This window comes from Falco cherrug, chromosome Z, assembly GCF_023634085.1.
Source record: "Falco cherrug isolate bFalChe1 chromosome Z, bFalChe1.pri, whole genome shotgun sequence".
Classification (NCBI taxonomy): domain Eukaryota; kingdom Metazoa; phylum Chordata; class Aves; order Falconiformes; family Falconidae; genus Falco; species Falco cherrug.
Window position 1 is genome coordinate 62,000,868 of NC_073720.1, and position 15,612 is coordinate 62,016,479.

General features: G+C 44.3%; 1 long non-coding RNA gene and 1 other non-coding gene across 2 annotated transcripts; both read left to right on the forward strand.

Moving 5' to 3' along the window:
- The first annotated feature begins 630 nt into the window (after window positions 1-630).
- LOC106631335 (uncharacterized) lies at window positions 631-9,770 on the forward strand. The gene is made up of 4 exons (XR_001334966.3): window positions 631-1,251; window positions 1,498-1,586; window positions 3,027-3,166; window positions 6,569-9,770. It is a non-coding gene; the product is annotated as an uncharacterized LOC106631335 (long non-coding RNA).
- LOC114016501 (small nucleolar RNA SNORA13) lies at window positions 1,719-1,850 on the forward strand. Its single transcript, XR_003560969.1, has one exon. It is a non-coding gene; the product is annotated as a small nucleolar RNA SNORA13 (small nucleolar RNA).
- Window positions 9,771-15,612: the final 5,842 nt, after the last annotated feature.

Here is a 15,612-nt window from a genome sequence, read left to right on the forward strand (position 1 = left end):
GCTATGAAGAAACACGGCAGCACACCAGCACCGCCAGGGGCCCAGCCTGGGCGAGCCACGCCGGTGAAACAGGCCGCACACACGGCAGACCCCTCGCGCAGGAGAGCAGCTTCCCCGCTAGATTTCCCACCGCAGGCCCCCCCGCAGCCGCCCCCCCGCCCCGCCAGCACCGACGCTCCGCCCGGCGGCACCCTGCCCGGCGGGCCGCCACCGGCCCCACCCCGCCCCGCCCCCACCGCCGCGTCGCGCTGCGCATGCGCGGGTGGCTGGGGCGCCCCGCCCCTTCTCGCCGGGCTGCCTGCACCGCGCGCTCGCGCAGGTGGCTATGGGAGGGCGTGTCTCGGGTCCCGCCGCCCCGTTCCCGGCGGGTTCGCCTGCCCGAGGCCCCGCCTGCCGCAGCCTCGCCTCTGGGGAGGACCCGGTACGCGGCCCTTGCGCTGCAGGAGCGGCTGGCGCATGGCCCCTCCCCCCCCGCCCCGCGGGAATATTGGCTCAGCCCTCTTGAGGCACGCTGGGAGCGGCGGGGGCGCGGCCTGGCCTGCGGCGTGCGCGGGGCGGTCGGGTGGCCGAGGGGGCGCGGGGCGGCGGCGGGGCCGGGCCGGGCAACCAGCAGCAGTAGCAGCCAGCAGCAGTAGCAGCCAGCATGTGCGCCCGCTGCCAGGCGGGGGCTTGTCCGCCGGGGCGCGGGGAAGGAACCTGAGGCGCCTCAGCGTCCCTGAATGCCTGGCTGGGCGGCCGGGTCAGGGTGCTGGCTGGAGAGGTAGGCCGGGCTGCCGCGGGGGTGCGCGGCGGGCTGAGCCGCTAATGGGAGGGGGCCGGCGGCGGGCCCTGGAGCACCGTCCCCGAAAGCCTGTGCTGCTGTCCCCGCAGCGGGCACGGGACCTGGGAGGCCTTGGGGCCGGGAGCGCTGGTTGGCCGGTGGTTGGGCAGCCGTGCCGCTTCAGCACACGGACAGCCTTTCTTTGCCCTGTCGGCATCTTGTCTCCGTGAAACCAGGCACCGAGCGAATAGCTGGCTCTTCGTCCGCTGGAGCTTGTGGTTCTGAAAGTCTCTGTGCAGCCTTCTCACCGCTGATTGGGAGAACTCGCTGAAAAAAAACTCCTAGACGAGCGAGCTTTTTGATTTTTTATATAGTTGCTTTACGTTCAACTCGTTTGGGCAGGCTTTTTGCCATCGTAGCCTTAGATGCGCCATATCCCTCCCAGTAGAAAGACAACCCGAAAGGAATACTTTCTCAGTAGTGTGGAAAAGGTGAGTGGGGCTGTTGTACAGTCACCTGTGCCCAGCTTTCTGAGATAATTCCAGGTTGCTGTAGCAGGCCACTGGAACTCATTTAAGAGACTAGCCCTTGATATTAAAGTGTGCTCATAGGGATGATAGGGCCGAGCCTGCTATGTGTTCTTTGAAATCGGGCAGTTATTTCAAGCATTTCTTGTTAGGCTCGTTGTACTGTTTGTGCACAACCAAGTGAAGAAGTGGTTTTCCCTTTTCTTTCAGATGAAAGCAGTGGAAGTCTGTCGATGGCCTAAACAAGCACCAGCATGACCACAAGATGTCCCAAGAGCATGGTGTGCTTGGCTTTTCTGGTTAAGTGTTTATCATGTATAAAACATAATTTACATGGGAATTTTAAAGTGTTTGCCTGTTGATTAATCGAACTTTTTCATATGCTGTTACTTCAATTTTACAGAAATTGTATGTTCTAATACTTAAATTTTTGCCTTTGTGTTGCCCATTCATTCCTGGCCAGAATGAATGTGGTGTCAAAGAAGGCAAACAGGAATTCTTGCTCAGACTATTGAAGGAGCTGGTTATTTACCTTTCTCCTCCCTGTTTTTGCAAGGACAACAAAAAAATCTGTAGAACATGCATTGTTGTCTAAAATTCATGAGTTCTTGAACTCATATTTAGTGGTTAACTATATGGGCACAGAGTTCAGGTCAGGCTGACCTTCTAGAGTTGTCAAAAGTGACAAATTAAGGGACTTCTAATCAAGGGAGTCAGCCTTGGTAGAGACAAGAGGAAGAGTGTCCTATCTTCGTGATGTAAGCCATGCACGCTTAGACTACCTTGTTTCTGTTAAACTGATCATCTAGCTCTTACGGTCTTTAGCCTTGCCCTGGAAGTGAACTATCCTCATTATAATAGTAAAAATCACATCCCCTAAAGGAAAGACCCAGGCCCACTAAAAGACCCTTCCTTAGAGAGCATGCGTGGTAGTAAAATAAGTTAGGTAATGGATATGCAAATGTGTAGCCAGTCATCTATGTGGACCTGCCCTCCGGGCAGGGAAAGTGCAGTAAGATTTTGTATATAATGTTTTTAACTTTTTACTGTAGTATGCTAGCTTTATTTGCTAGCATCCAGACTTGTGCATCTCTGTAATAAAACAGTATCTGGTCTCAGTATGTAAGACTGGGTTGTTGCACGCCTGGAATGGACTTGCATTTTAAAGACAATAGTATGGTTGAGCAGATACGTAGATTCTGTGCTTCAGTCTTTTAAGAATCTGGCAGTTACTTAAAAAGGAAAAGCTAAAATCATAATGGCCACTTTTAGTGGTGTTTAGCTGTCCTGTCCATCATGATAACTTCTTAAGCCTGTGCTGCAAGTAATTAGTACATAACATTTCAGACTCCTGCAGTGTCCTCTTGTTTTCTAGTTGTGAAAGTTATCTACAGTTTCAGAATACTCAGCTACAGAAAGTATCTTCTTCAAGATATTTACATAAAAATCTTATTTAATGGGGAAGAAATGTGTTTTGCCTTTGTGCATTTGCCTTTTTGTTATTTATGTCTCGTGTCAGAAAGTTATAAAGAGAATCTCTCTGTGGGATTATTCAGTATTGCATAATGGTGTATTCTACTCTTTTGATGTACATAGAACAGTCTTTCCTTTTACATCAAAAGATGTACTTTTGAAAGTGGAAAGTGTACTGGAATGTTGCTAGCAGCAGTGGCTCTTACCTTGGGGATTGTGGCGTCTGTTCCTACCAGAATGCTTAATGCTATGAACACTTCTTACAGAGTTCTAGTGTGCTTTTCTGGAAGTCAAGGAGCTCACAGAGACTGTCCTGTGTGGTGAAAGCCTCTGAGCATGAGAAAGGTGTGTAAGAGAAAGTTGTAAAGTACTGATTGCCTAGCTGTCCTGAAGCTTCCTTCATGAGGTGAGTGATAACTTCTTGTGCAGCTGTGTCCTTCAGCATTATTTTATAATGAAGCAGACCTTCTGTTGAAAAATAAATTTGGCAGAAGGAATTTTAGAGCAGAAATCAAAATTGCAACATTGAGATTGAGATCAGCCTGATGACTACGTTCTCATCAAGAAAAGCAAAGTGGAAACCCTAATGTTTGGCGTGAGTGGCTTATTAAAAGCAATGCATGGCTGCCAGTGTGTCCAAGAAGAGTCTGTGCTTTTGCATGTTTGGTTTTTGGGGTGATACTGTGGAGCAGTTCAGAATGGAAGGACTGAAAATGTTTGAAGATTGATGAAACGCAAAAGCCTAGAATCTTATGTGCAAAGTGCTGTTTCATTGTAAAGTCTTGGAAAAGTCAACACTGCTGAAAAGTTGAGTAGTGGAAGTCAGCATGAAATTCAGTGGTACAAACAAGACATTAATAAAAATAGCATGTATTATCAAAGATTTATTCGGTGCTGAAACTGTGGTTTGTGTAACCTACATACCCAAGGGCATGACAAGTATCCAAGTCTTTGAAGCCAGGAACTTCTTGGGTAATACTGGAATGTGATATGTGATGTAAGAATGATCCAGCACTGAGAAATTATTATGATAACTTACCTGCATTTGGGGGGATGTAAATCACACTGAGTAAGCTATTAGACAGCCAACTCTAAATTTATAGACACTAACTCAAAGGTGAAATTCAGAGTGCAAACTCAAGTCTCAAGTCAAACTGAAGAAGTGACTGATTAGAAAAAGTCACAATGTTACAGCACATGCTAAGGAGTGGTGTTTCTCTTGAGTATTGTTAAATACTTTGTGCAGTACTGTAAGAAACTTGGTAATTGCCTTAAACCTTGGTTGGTGCTGTCCACCCATTGATTTGTCCTTCACGGAGGTGGTGCATACGTAGCAGATGGTAAGAAAGACAGAAGAAGCAGAAGCAAAATGCAATTACAGCCATGAGCCCACCCTGTAGCTTAAACAGGTATTTTCATTTGTGGTCATCCTAAATAACTCCTTTCAGGTAGTGACATTAAAAGTTGGCATCTTGGACAGGATGCCCTTGCAAGACTGAACAAACCAGAAGGGACTAGGGCCCTTAACATGGCCCTTTCCTTAGGAAGTGCCTGACAGGAGAAGGGGCAGAGGATCTTGTAAAGATTCGCACTGGATATGTAAACCCACAGTAGGCAGAATACTTTGGAGTACTCCTTTTGCATTGTGTGATGGCTGTTGTCGGGATCAATTTGGGGATCCAGCAATGGAGGATAATCCCCTCCTTGAAAAACTGAAGTGCTATAAAGCCAAATGCTCTCTTCCTGGCATGGCGTAGGCCCAAAACAATTGGCATGACTTGCAGGCAGTGGTGGATAGGATCCCTCTTTGGCAAAGGAACAAAAACTGCAGATGGGGAAAGGAAAAGCAACAGTTTGTGCTGTTACAGGGGCTGTGTTAATTGCTGCTCGGAAGGAAAAGCAAGTAGCTAAAGGGACAAATAACTCCTTACAAGAGCAGATAGGAAACCTGAAAAGTCAACTCGCCACTGAACGTAACAATACTCAAGTGGCTTCACACAACCTGATCAGACTCCCTAGACAGAGAGAATCCTATGGTCTTGAGTTGGAAGAAAATGGGCAGGAGTCTGACAGTAGGATAGGTCTGTCCTCAGGCCTAGAGAGTGAACTAGGAATCTCCAGTTTGGTGAAACCAGCCAGAAAAACAGACATCTGATCTAAACCCTGTATATCCAATTAAAGAGTTAGAGGATAGCAGGAACCTCTTTTATCGTGGGCATGGGGAGGTGGTAATGAGGCCCTTGATTAAAACTGAAACCATTGATAATGGTCAGGGGGATGCTTAGCAACATACCATGTGCACTATCCCCTGTTCCCCTACAGAATTGGCTAAAATACAGGAAAAATACTCCTGGGGGTCCCAAGAAACCGAAACTGGGTATGTGTGGAGTGTCGCCCTCACAGGATGGGATTGTATTCTGCTGAGCAAAGATGAGACTAAAGGGTACTGGGGACCCAGAGTCTTCTGAACTGCAGAAGATAACAGGGAACCATTGTCCTTGACCGAGAGGATAGCATATTGGGCAGGAGGGTTATACCCAGTGGAGAGAGGGGACCCTTTTTTTTTTTTATTAAAACACCCATGGCAGGCCCCGTTTTGGCATGTGTGTAGGAAGCTCTTTGCCTCCCAATTGGTGCATGACTGCTGCTTCTGCAGCAGCCCTCTCCTGTGCAGTGTGTGGAAGACCCCAAGAGCTTTCATCCTCTAATCAGGGGATTTCCTTATGCTTTAAAACTCTATGCTGTTCAGCTACAAGATTGGTTGCAAGCTTCCCGACTGAAACAAAGGGGAGGCCTCCCCAAAATGACTTGTGGGGAAGGTGGTGCAAGAACTAATTAACTACAGAAGGAGAGGGAAGTGCTTAGGTAGGAGAGTTGATAGCAGTTTGGAGTGTGATAAAATGAGAAGCAGAAAGCAAAGAACCATTGTTCATTTACACTGATTCATCTGCTGTATTCAGGGAATGTATTCTGAATGGCTCCCATCTTGGGAACAAAACCAATGGGAAGTTAATTGAGCACTGGTGTGGCAGTGAGGAAAAATGGGAAGAAATTCGCAACATCACTAAACAGAGATGTTTCGTAGCAGGATGGGTAGCTGCACACCCAACAGGAGATCACCCCTCGCACCTTTTGAACAATCAAGTAGATGCACTAACCTGTTTAGCCACACTAGCGGTGGAAGCAGAGGGGGGGAAATGGGAACATTGGTTAGAATGGTTATATTTAAATGAGGCCATTCTGGAAGTAAAGACCTTTGTGAAAGAGGCAGTCAGCAGGGGATGGTCTGTGACCAGGGAGCTATGTAACACCATTATCTCAGCATGTGGCCTATGCTGTACACAGTCGGGAACATAACCCTCTCAGGGATCGTTCCCTATGCTTAAGGGACAGTAAGGGGCTGTGGGATACTGGGCAAGCAGGCTATGTCAGTCCCTTTTGTCTCTCAGAAGGAAAGCAGTATGTATTGGTGGGAGTTGGCATAACTTCTGGACTAACTCAGACTGAAGCTGTCCTGCAAACAACAGGGGAATATACAGTGGACAGTCTGAAATCATGGTTTAGTTGTTTTCCTAAATCCAGAGCTATCCGATCAGGCAGCAGTAGCCACCAGTTCTAGTGGGCTTACCCACTGTGAGACAAGCACCTCTAGTACTGAAAGCTCAAAAGAATATTTATACAAGGGTAGCTGCTGATGTCCATGGGAAAGATCATTGAATCCATACCAGATGAATCATCCTTTTTGGGTCAGCAATGTCAATGTGTGGTCGGACTATGAGATCCGAACCTTGTTTCTTTTCCATTGCAGGAGTGACTGGCCCAAAAAACCCAAACCCAACTAGATGAAGATCCGTGTGTTCACCTGCTGATGTTCCCTTACTGGATCCATCGCCATGAATTTTTCCCTACTAGGATCTCCAGTGGTTTGGGGAATGTTACTGGCTATAGTTATTTTCTACATGTTTTACTGTTTTTGCGCTTTTACCCACCACATCTGGTGTGGGAGACCCCGCAGTAATCAAGTTGTGTAACTAGGGTGACAAGCATTGGCAGATTGTGATTCATCTATGCTCATGCCCTAAGTAAGCTATCTGCAAGCTTATTGCCCTACCGATTGCTTTAGCATTTTAGGATCTATAAAATAAGGTTTGCCAACATGAGTCACCCAAAAGTTAGTGTTTGTCATGTTTGTATTGACTTTATATGTAATCACTTTGCAAAGTAGTGGTCCTGATCTTGCATGGGAGCTGATTCACGGTTTTGCCCAAATGTGGAACTCCTTGGACCAAGGCCTATGTATCGCATTACCTCGATCTTCTGAAGAAGGGCTGAGATTTTTCATATCTGTTGTTTAATGAGAACACCACAGTACAGGAGTATATGCCCTGTTTAATAAATGGATCTTGGGCAGCTTACTACCACCCAGTATGTATACCACGGAGGCTGAATCTCTGTGGTCTCTACCATCAAACTCGCCTTGCAAACTTACTGGCTGGATGATGGAAAGATGCCAAATTAGCCAAACCCTGGGTGAAAACAATGCATTTAGAGCCCATGTAAGTTGTAGGCTCTTCCCATAGGGTCCTGTAGAAAATCCATTCTTTTATTTGAGCTCGTATGAAGTAAGTTCACTGTACAATGGGATCTGCCTTGGTGCATGGAACTTCCACGCCATGTGGGTGTCAGGAATTGGGATACACAGTAATTCTAATGGGCTTGGTCCAGGGACATTTTAGAAAAAGGAGTACCATATAATGATACTGTACTTGAGCCACGTCCCAAGCAACCTGAAAATTCCTCTTTTTTAACTGTTCTAAAGTAATAATGTGCAAAGAAGGACCAGGAAATCAACCAGAAATCTGGTTCATTTATACGCAGTATTTCAATTCAGGATATGTGTACATGCTGTGAATACCTCACACAGGGATGGAGAAATAAGGACCCCAATTGTAACCAGACCTTTACTAATCAAACAGAAAATGCGGAAGCAATACAGTATACCTTATGTCCATTTTCTGGTAATGAAAACAGCTCTAAATTCTACACCACGAACTTAGGCATCTTCTTTTGAAGAACTTTCTAATTGCAAAACTAGTGTATATCCTGCTCCTTCAGGGCTGGCATGGGGATGCTCTGATGGGAAGTTCTATTCGTAGTTAACTTTAGAACATCACGCTGGTTTAAAGTGTGGGGTAGGTATCTCTTCATTATGCCCAGATCATATCTTTAATTTTACAAGTTCTTCCCCATGAACATGCAGGAAGGTAAAACGGGTAACCCCCAACTTGTCCAGAGTGTGTGATAAAGGGAGTCCAAATTCCTGATTATTATACTAGAAGATAGGCTATATCCCTGATGCTAGAAAGTATTTTTGCCCCTTATGTAACCCAAAACCAACATCAGTTTGTCTTGGAAAATCTCACCTGGCAGGTACATGTTTTGGACTCGATATGCTTTTGGAGAACTGAATCTGCAGGTCCAACAAGCATCGAAGGTGACACTGTAGAATCATCTAGCTCTAGATATGCTGTTGCTGAAAGGAGCCAGTGGGATGCTAAACCTCACCAATGGAGAATGTTGCATCACCATACACAATGCAACCACAATCAAAGAAGCCGGGGCAAAGATGAAAGAAATAGCAGACCAAACAGCAGTGCTTTTCCAGGCCATGCAACACAAAGGCTGGTTTAATGGACCAGGTTCCTGGCTACAATCAATCTTGAGATATTTGGGACTCATGGCATGGGGAGCTTGGCTAGCAAAGATACCACGTTAGTTACAGGATTCATATTTTTAATAATTGCTGTTGCTGTTGTGTGCTGAATGATCAACTGTGCCCTTTTCCCCTCTTCTGTCTGCTACATGAGAACCACCACCTCTGAAGAAGACTTAGAATGGGAAGTGAAAATGAAAATACTTTGTTTAAGCTGCAGGGTGGGCTCATGGCTGTAGTTGGATTTTGCTTCTGCTGCTTCTGTCTTTCTGTTATGTGTGCATCGCCACTGTGAAGGACAAAATCAATGGACAAACAGCACCAACCAGTATTTAAGTTGCAGAGTGGCATAAGGGACCAATAGATTGATAATTGCCTTAAATGTTGCTTAGTGCACAAATTCAAGTGGAGCTGGTGCAAATGTGTTCTGCTCAAATTGGAAAGGAACTGACATGAGCTGTTGCTGCAGAGTGAACTGCTGCTGCCTCAGCTGGTAACCACAGGGGCGGTACAGGATGTAATGGCTGTAGCTAGCACTTCCTGGAAGAAAGTTCTGTGGTAAATAAGGCAACTGCTGATGCGCACCGCAGGGGTGGCCTAAAGCTTTTGGGGGCACTTATCCCTCATGACCACCGATGAGGACCCCCTGCAACCACTGCTTACACATGGAGCCTGTGCAGACACAGACCACATCCACCCTCGTTTTGTATGTAAGTGAGGAGGCATCCTCTCAAGAGCATAAACCCAAATCGACCAAAACTTGGGTGGGGCCTCTACCACCCAGACACCCAGGGTGACGACGACCAATGGGATGCCACTGGATCCACGGGCGGTGAAATTGCTTTTTCTTTCTCTTCTTCTCTCGCCCTCTCTCCTCTTTCTTTTTATTGAATAGTGACCAGATCTAAGTAAAAACATCTGGCACAGGACTTGCTTGTCCAGTTAAAAGTAATAGCCATTGAGATACTGTATCTAACCACGTGCCTTGTATTTTGTGATTAATTTTATGATTAATAAATCATAAAACTGGTTGGTTGATGTTTCACCTTAATTAAGGCCAAGGGTATCATGGACTTGATTGTTGGTCCCAAGGAGAGGGAGGTCGTCCTAAACATAAACAACTCTTTTTGGGTCACAACACTAAAAATTGAGGTCATCCTAAATGACTCCTTTTGAGTCGTGAAGGAAAAAATGCTGGATTTTTTTTTAGCAGCAGCATCTGACTTTTGTGTCTGAACAAACTAGTTGCTCAAACATGGGAAAGTACAGCAGCTTTGAAGGATAGATTGAATGGGATAGGAAACCAATAAAAGATGTCTTGCACACACATCTTGAGCAATTATGCCTCATTTAAGCCTCATTATGCAGGGGCTGTGTTCCAGGACACAAAAAGAACCAGAATTATCTTTTGCAAATCCAATTGCACTCTTTATCTTTTTTTGTTACACTGATGCATTCCAGCTCTTCTAGATACATAGCGAAGAGGAGGGTGATAAGACAGTGCTGCAAGGTGGTATTTCTGAAGAGCGATAAATACTGTTCAAGAAAACTTGGAAGAGATAAAAATTATGGAGAAGTTTTGGGAAGAATCGGGGTGACGTTTGGCACCCATTAATGAACCTTTGGGATTATTCAGGGTTTTGAGTGATAATTTTTTATTCTTTTTTCACTGTGCTAGAAATCGGTAATGGTACTAACTACTACAGAAGAGAGAGATATTCTGTAGTTGTGTGGTGTTTTCAGTAGCAGCTTTCAAAATATGGTTGCAGCTGTGGAAAAGCAGACTGATTATTTCGCAGCTGCTCACAAAGACAACGTGACAAACTCTTAAGCCAAGCTGTGCAAACTATGCTGAGTCAAGTTCTAAAGGAAGTTTGTGATTCAGTAGTTGTCCATGCAGAAGACAGATACTCAGAAAGTGATTGTCCAGCAGCTACCAGGCTGGTTGATGTGAAGTTGTTTAAATAATGTATGCTATTTCCTGATGAGAAATGACTCAAGTAACTTTTTGGGGAAAACTGAAACTGAAGATGGTTCAGTAATTTGCATGAACATGCATATGTTCATACAAAAGTGAATTTGAGTGATAAAAAATCTGGTACATTGCTGTTGGTTTTCTTGCAGGAAATAAATGTAACAGAAATGTCAGGTGAAGTGATGAAATTCCTTCAAATTTGTCACAATGTCCTTGAAAATACTAGAATCAGAAAGGTTCATGCATTGAAACGTGAAAATCTACTTGAGCAACGAAGAGGGTCCCCCATGGAGAGTTGGCCAAGTCACGACAATCACACCAATATGGCTACATGCCGTGCTCACTTTATTAAACAAACAGGTCATATTTATAACTTAAACCGACCGCTCACCCGACTTTACACACAGGTGATTGGATAAAAGTTTCTGGTCACGCAGGCATCCGTGTCACTGCCTGGTGAGCATGCTGCAGGCGCCTGATCAGAGTGTGCCAATGAGAGTGTGTGGATTTCGCGGTCCCCAGGACTTACTCTGCACCTGGCTTCTTGTTTGTGCATAGCTTGTTTTCTTTCTCACACTGCCTGTTCCAGGGACAGTTAAGTTGCTCTGCAGTTTCAACTAACAGGCCTGGGTTGTCCAATCTGGACAATGGTAACGTATGTCGTCGGTCCTTTAAAAATCCCTCTACAGAGCAGTATGAAAAACACAGGTGCACTTAATGCTTTACCAGTGCTGTCAATAGAAAGCGAACTACTCGGATCTATCCCAGATCTTTAGTACCGTAGGCACTGGGGATTTTTGCAAGGTTGAAGAGTAAGGTAGGCACTCTTTTTTTATAGGAACCTGTTGGACACTGGGTAAAGAAATGTGTGTGCAATCCACTATGAGTAATGTATCAAGTAACAGGGCAGCTACTTATTTTTCAACATAAAATTACTCTCTCTTATTTGTTACTGGCTTACTAGTATTATTCTCTTACACTGTCGTATAATGCACAGACATATACATGCATGAATTACTACTACAAAAGTTTCTATTGATTCCTACCAAGGAGTTAGTACTCCTTGTTAGTACTTGTGTTACTCCTTGTTAGTACAGGTGTTAGTACTGCCACCAGCTTGTAGTTAGGGTCTGAAATCTTGGTTAGATTTCTTGCTTGTAGGCCCTTTAAAAATTAGATTTACAGATTTTTAGCTTTTGACTTTTTTCCAAAGGGATGAGTGGGAAACTAGTCCTTGAAATGTTGTACCAGTCTCAGGTTCTAGAGGATGTTGCTGGAAACAGCTGTGTGCTGTATGTGTCCAGTCTCATCCTGTGTTACATTTTTCCCTAGGAAGAATCGTTAGAACCAGCCTGAGAACAGTGGGCGTCATTCAAGATCACTCCATAAGAGACAAACAGCTGTTAAAAAGAGGGAACATTAAGCTTGCATGTAGTAACACAAAGTGCTTTTAACTGTATTGGGGCAGTGTCAGGTAATGTTTATGTAGACAAAACCAATAAAGATTTATGTTTCTGTTCTCGTAATTTTTATCTTTCCCAAGCTATAGTACCAACTGCTTCTGTTTGACAGTTGTGACTTCCTCTACGTTGTTTCTGGGACACCAGCTCACCCCTTTGGACTAAATAAAACCTAGGAGCTGTTAAGTGGATGGGAGGTGATCACTGAAACCACAGTCAGCTGTAGTACTCAGGGAGTGGGTTAGCTGAGATTTGTAATGTGGCGGGGAGAAGCAGAACTTCAAATTCAGCAAACCTGGGTTTAAAAATAGCAGGAAAGGTATTTCTCCAACATGGAAAACTGCAAGCATGGGTTATTACCTTGATCAGCTACATAATATGATGCTTCAACTAAACGATGTATGTAGAGTGAAATACTGTAGGGATAGCAACTGGAATTCCTGTTTGCTTTTTCAGGGAGACATACTGTGAATTAATTTTATCAGAAGAGCAAAAGCTGAAAGGTGCGTATCTTGCAATGTCTGATTTTTCAGTACTGAATGTAAGCACATTAGTAATGCAAATCTAAGCGTAAGTTAGGTTTTGGGTTGTTGGAAGGAGGTTTAGACAAGAGTAATTAATTTTTAGTGATCCAACACATAATTATTGAATGCACTTGAAAGTTTAGGGTTTCTGTTAAAGGATTATATTCCCTGAAGATACCATCTGTTCTGGAGTTTTGCTCATGGGTCTTTGTTCTTGAAGTGCAAGACTGGCAGGAGTAGCTTTTAAGACTATTTGATTTTTTTCCTTAAAACTCTTGAGAGCAATAGCTAATGCCAAGTTTTAATGATGGCTGTCTAAAATGTTAATTCCCTTTCAAGAAGAAAAACTGTAGAATCTTAAGCTTCACTGTATTCAGTGAAGATTTCATACTGTGCTGGAACAAAGAAAAAGTGAGGTAGGGGGAGGAATATGTGGGTGTAAGGAGCACTGATTACTAAAATAATAATGCTGGTAAACATTAAGTACAGGGTTATTAGGACTGTTTTTTAGTTTTTACAAGCGGCTAGCTAGACCGTACCCTTGTAAAAAACCTCAAGACTCCTTAACTATTTTTTTCCCCCTTCCTCTGTTTTACATGAACTGTTGAAGTTGACAGTATTAAAAAGTAGAAAGGAGGACAGATTCTGAGCTGGTCTAGGGGAGCAAGAAAACAAAGATCTATACACTTGTGTTACAGCAGCCCTCCTTTCTGTTACTTGCCTCCAGTGCTGCGCAGAAGAAGGGTCTCGGTGTTAAAGACTGCACATCAGAACTCTAGAGGTGGGCACTGGAAGAAGACTGGCTTGTTCCAAATTCCTCTTTAATCTTTTAGCTCACTGCATCCGAGTTGGCTATGGCTAGCTCTATTAAATGAAAACGGTCTGTATCAGTGGGTGACCTGTGGGGGCATTCCTGCATGTAAATCTCTTAGCACTTTTGCTTAGCAAAGAGGCTGATTTGTAGTAAATTTGACAGTACTATGTTACGAAGAATGTCAAGTACATTCTAATATCCTCATTGAGGAAATAATTGCATAGCCCTAGCTATTTTTGACATCTTAACATTACAGCAAGTGTTTGGTTTAAAATATGACCGTCTGGGGTGGAGTGGTTTTCTTCAGTCTTGTTTTGGGTCTGGCTGAGATGGAGTTAATTTTCCCCATAGCAGCTGTTACAGTGCTGTGCTTCGTATTGGTAGCTAGAAAGGTGTTGATAACACACCAGTGTTCTGGCTACTGTATCAGGGCTGTCTCTCCAACATTCCCCCCTCACCCAGTGAGCAGGGGGTGGGCAAGATCTTGGGAGGAGACACAGCTGGGACAGCTGACCCAAACTGGCCAGAGCGATATTCCATGCAATATTCCATACCGTGGAGAGGGGAGCGGGGGGGTATTGTGTTATTACGGCGTTTGTCTTCCAGAGCAACTGCTATGCATACCGAAGCCCTGCTTCCTGGCTGGACTTTGCCTCCTGATGGGAAGTAGTGAATAAATCTTTTGTTTTCTTTTGCTTCTGCATGTGGTCTTTGATTTGCTTTATTAAACTGTCTTTGACTTGACCCACGAGGGTTTTTTTCCATCTGATTTTCTCTACTCCGCCGTCCTGCTGAGGAGAGAAGTGATAGAGCAGCTTGGTGGGCACTTGCTGTCCAGCCAAGGTCAACCCACCACAACTCTTAGCAAGGAGACAAATAAGAGGAGAGAAATTAAAACAGGTACATTAAGAAGAGAGCATCTGCCACACTGGCTCTGCATCCGTGTGTTTGGTTTGACAGCTTATGTAGTCTGCTGTGGCTTTCTGGTGATTTTTAGGTAAGAAAGGAAGCTAGTGTGGATATGCACTGGAAGTGTAAACCTTAGGCTGACAACTTTCTGCTACCAGGAAAAATACTTAATCTGGAAAAGCTGTATCCTCAAGTGGGTTTTAATTGATACCACACCTGTTTTTGCCAGATGGTGTTGTCAAATGAATCTGTGTTTCTGAAGGCTTTGCTCCTTTGTGTAATGTAAATAAGACACACAGGCAACCATGGCATGCCCTAAAACTTCAAGTTTTACTTTACTTTTAAATAACCTGGACACAAGTATTGACACAGCCATCTATCAAACTCAATTTAAAATAAAGCACACAGTTGCTTCATGAATACTTAATGTACATAGAACATATGCATCACATTAATATGTTTATGTATGTTGTTTTCAAACATATTTCTAGGAAGCTTTGATTTAAACAGGCCTTCCCAAAAGAAAATGTGCTATCAATTCAGTTCAATATTCACCTGTATAAAGATGATTGATTTGGCAACTTAAATGGTAGTGATTCCGCACACACACACACCCCCCCCCAACCAGCATCTTTAATAAAATCAGCTCAACAAGAATACAAGTTGCAAGGTTAGGGATATTGGTAAGAAGCTCAATGTAGAACACAAGTCAAGGCTAGCTCCTAATGAAAGAAACCAGCTAACAAGCAAGGGCACCAATATGGGATATACATAAATGCTTTTGTGGTGTGGTTAGCAAGCCCTCTTTATTGTATAAAATACGTGTTTTGCAAAGAGGTATCTCTATGTTGCAGGTGTTGCTAATTAGTAAGTGAGACAGTTTCACAACTTACCTATCTTTAGCACTTGCAGAAGTCTCTGAAGAGGTAAATGCAGAGGCACGAAGTTAAAATTCTTGGCGTGAGATCAATTCAGCAGACTACAAGCAGAATTAGGATGACAGTGTCTCAAATATCAGTCCTTTGTCCATGTAAGGACAGGCCTGTATGGCATCCAACCCCAGGGTAAACTTTGCCTGACATGGTTATACATCAGCTGTCTTCTGCCTGACTCATCAGGGGGCACAGGCATTTCGGACTGACACCCAGACTCCAGGTCTGATAAACCAAACTGCCTCTAGGCGGTGAAAGCCCCGGGAGAGCCAGGGAAGGGCAGCAACTGTGGAAAGGGCAAGGTATAGCTCAGAGCTGTAAGACGCCAGCCACTTACAGATGTTGTAGGGCTGGTTTAGGGCTACAGAGCACAGCTGTGACACGGTGCGTGCTTTCAGTGATTGATGACTTGTAGGTATCTCTCACACAAAAATAACAAGATCACAAGAAAAGGCGCCTTTCCTCAAATGACTGAGGAAAAGAAGCTTGAAGGGAAAGGAGGCTCACACACATGGAAGAAGTTTC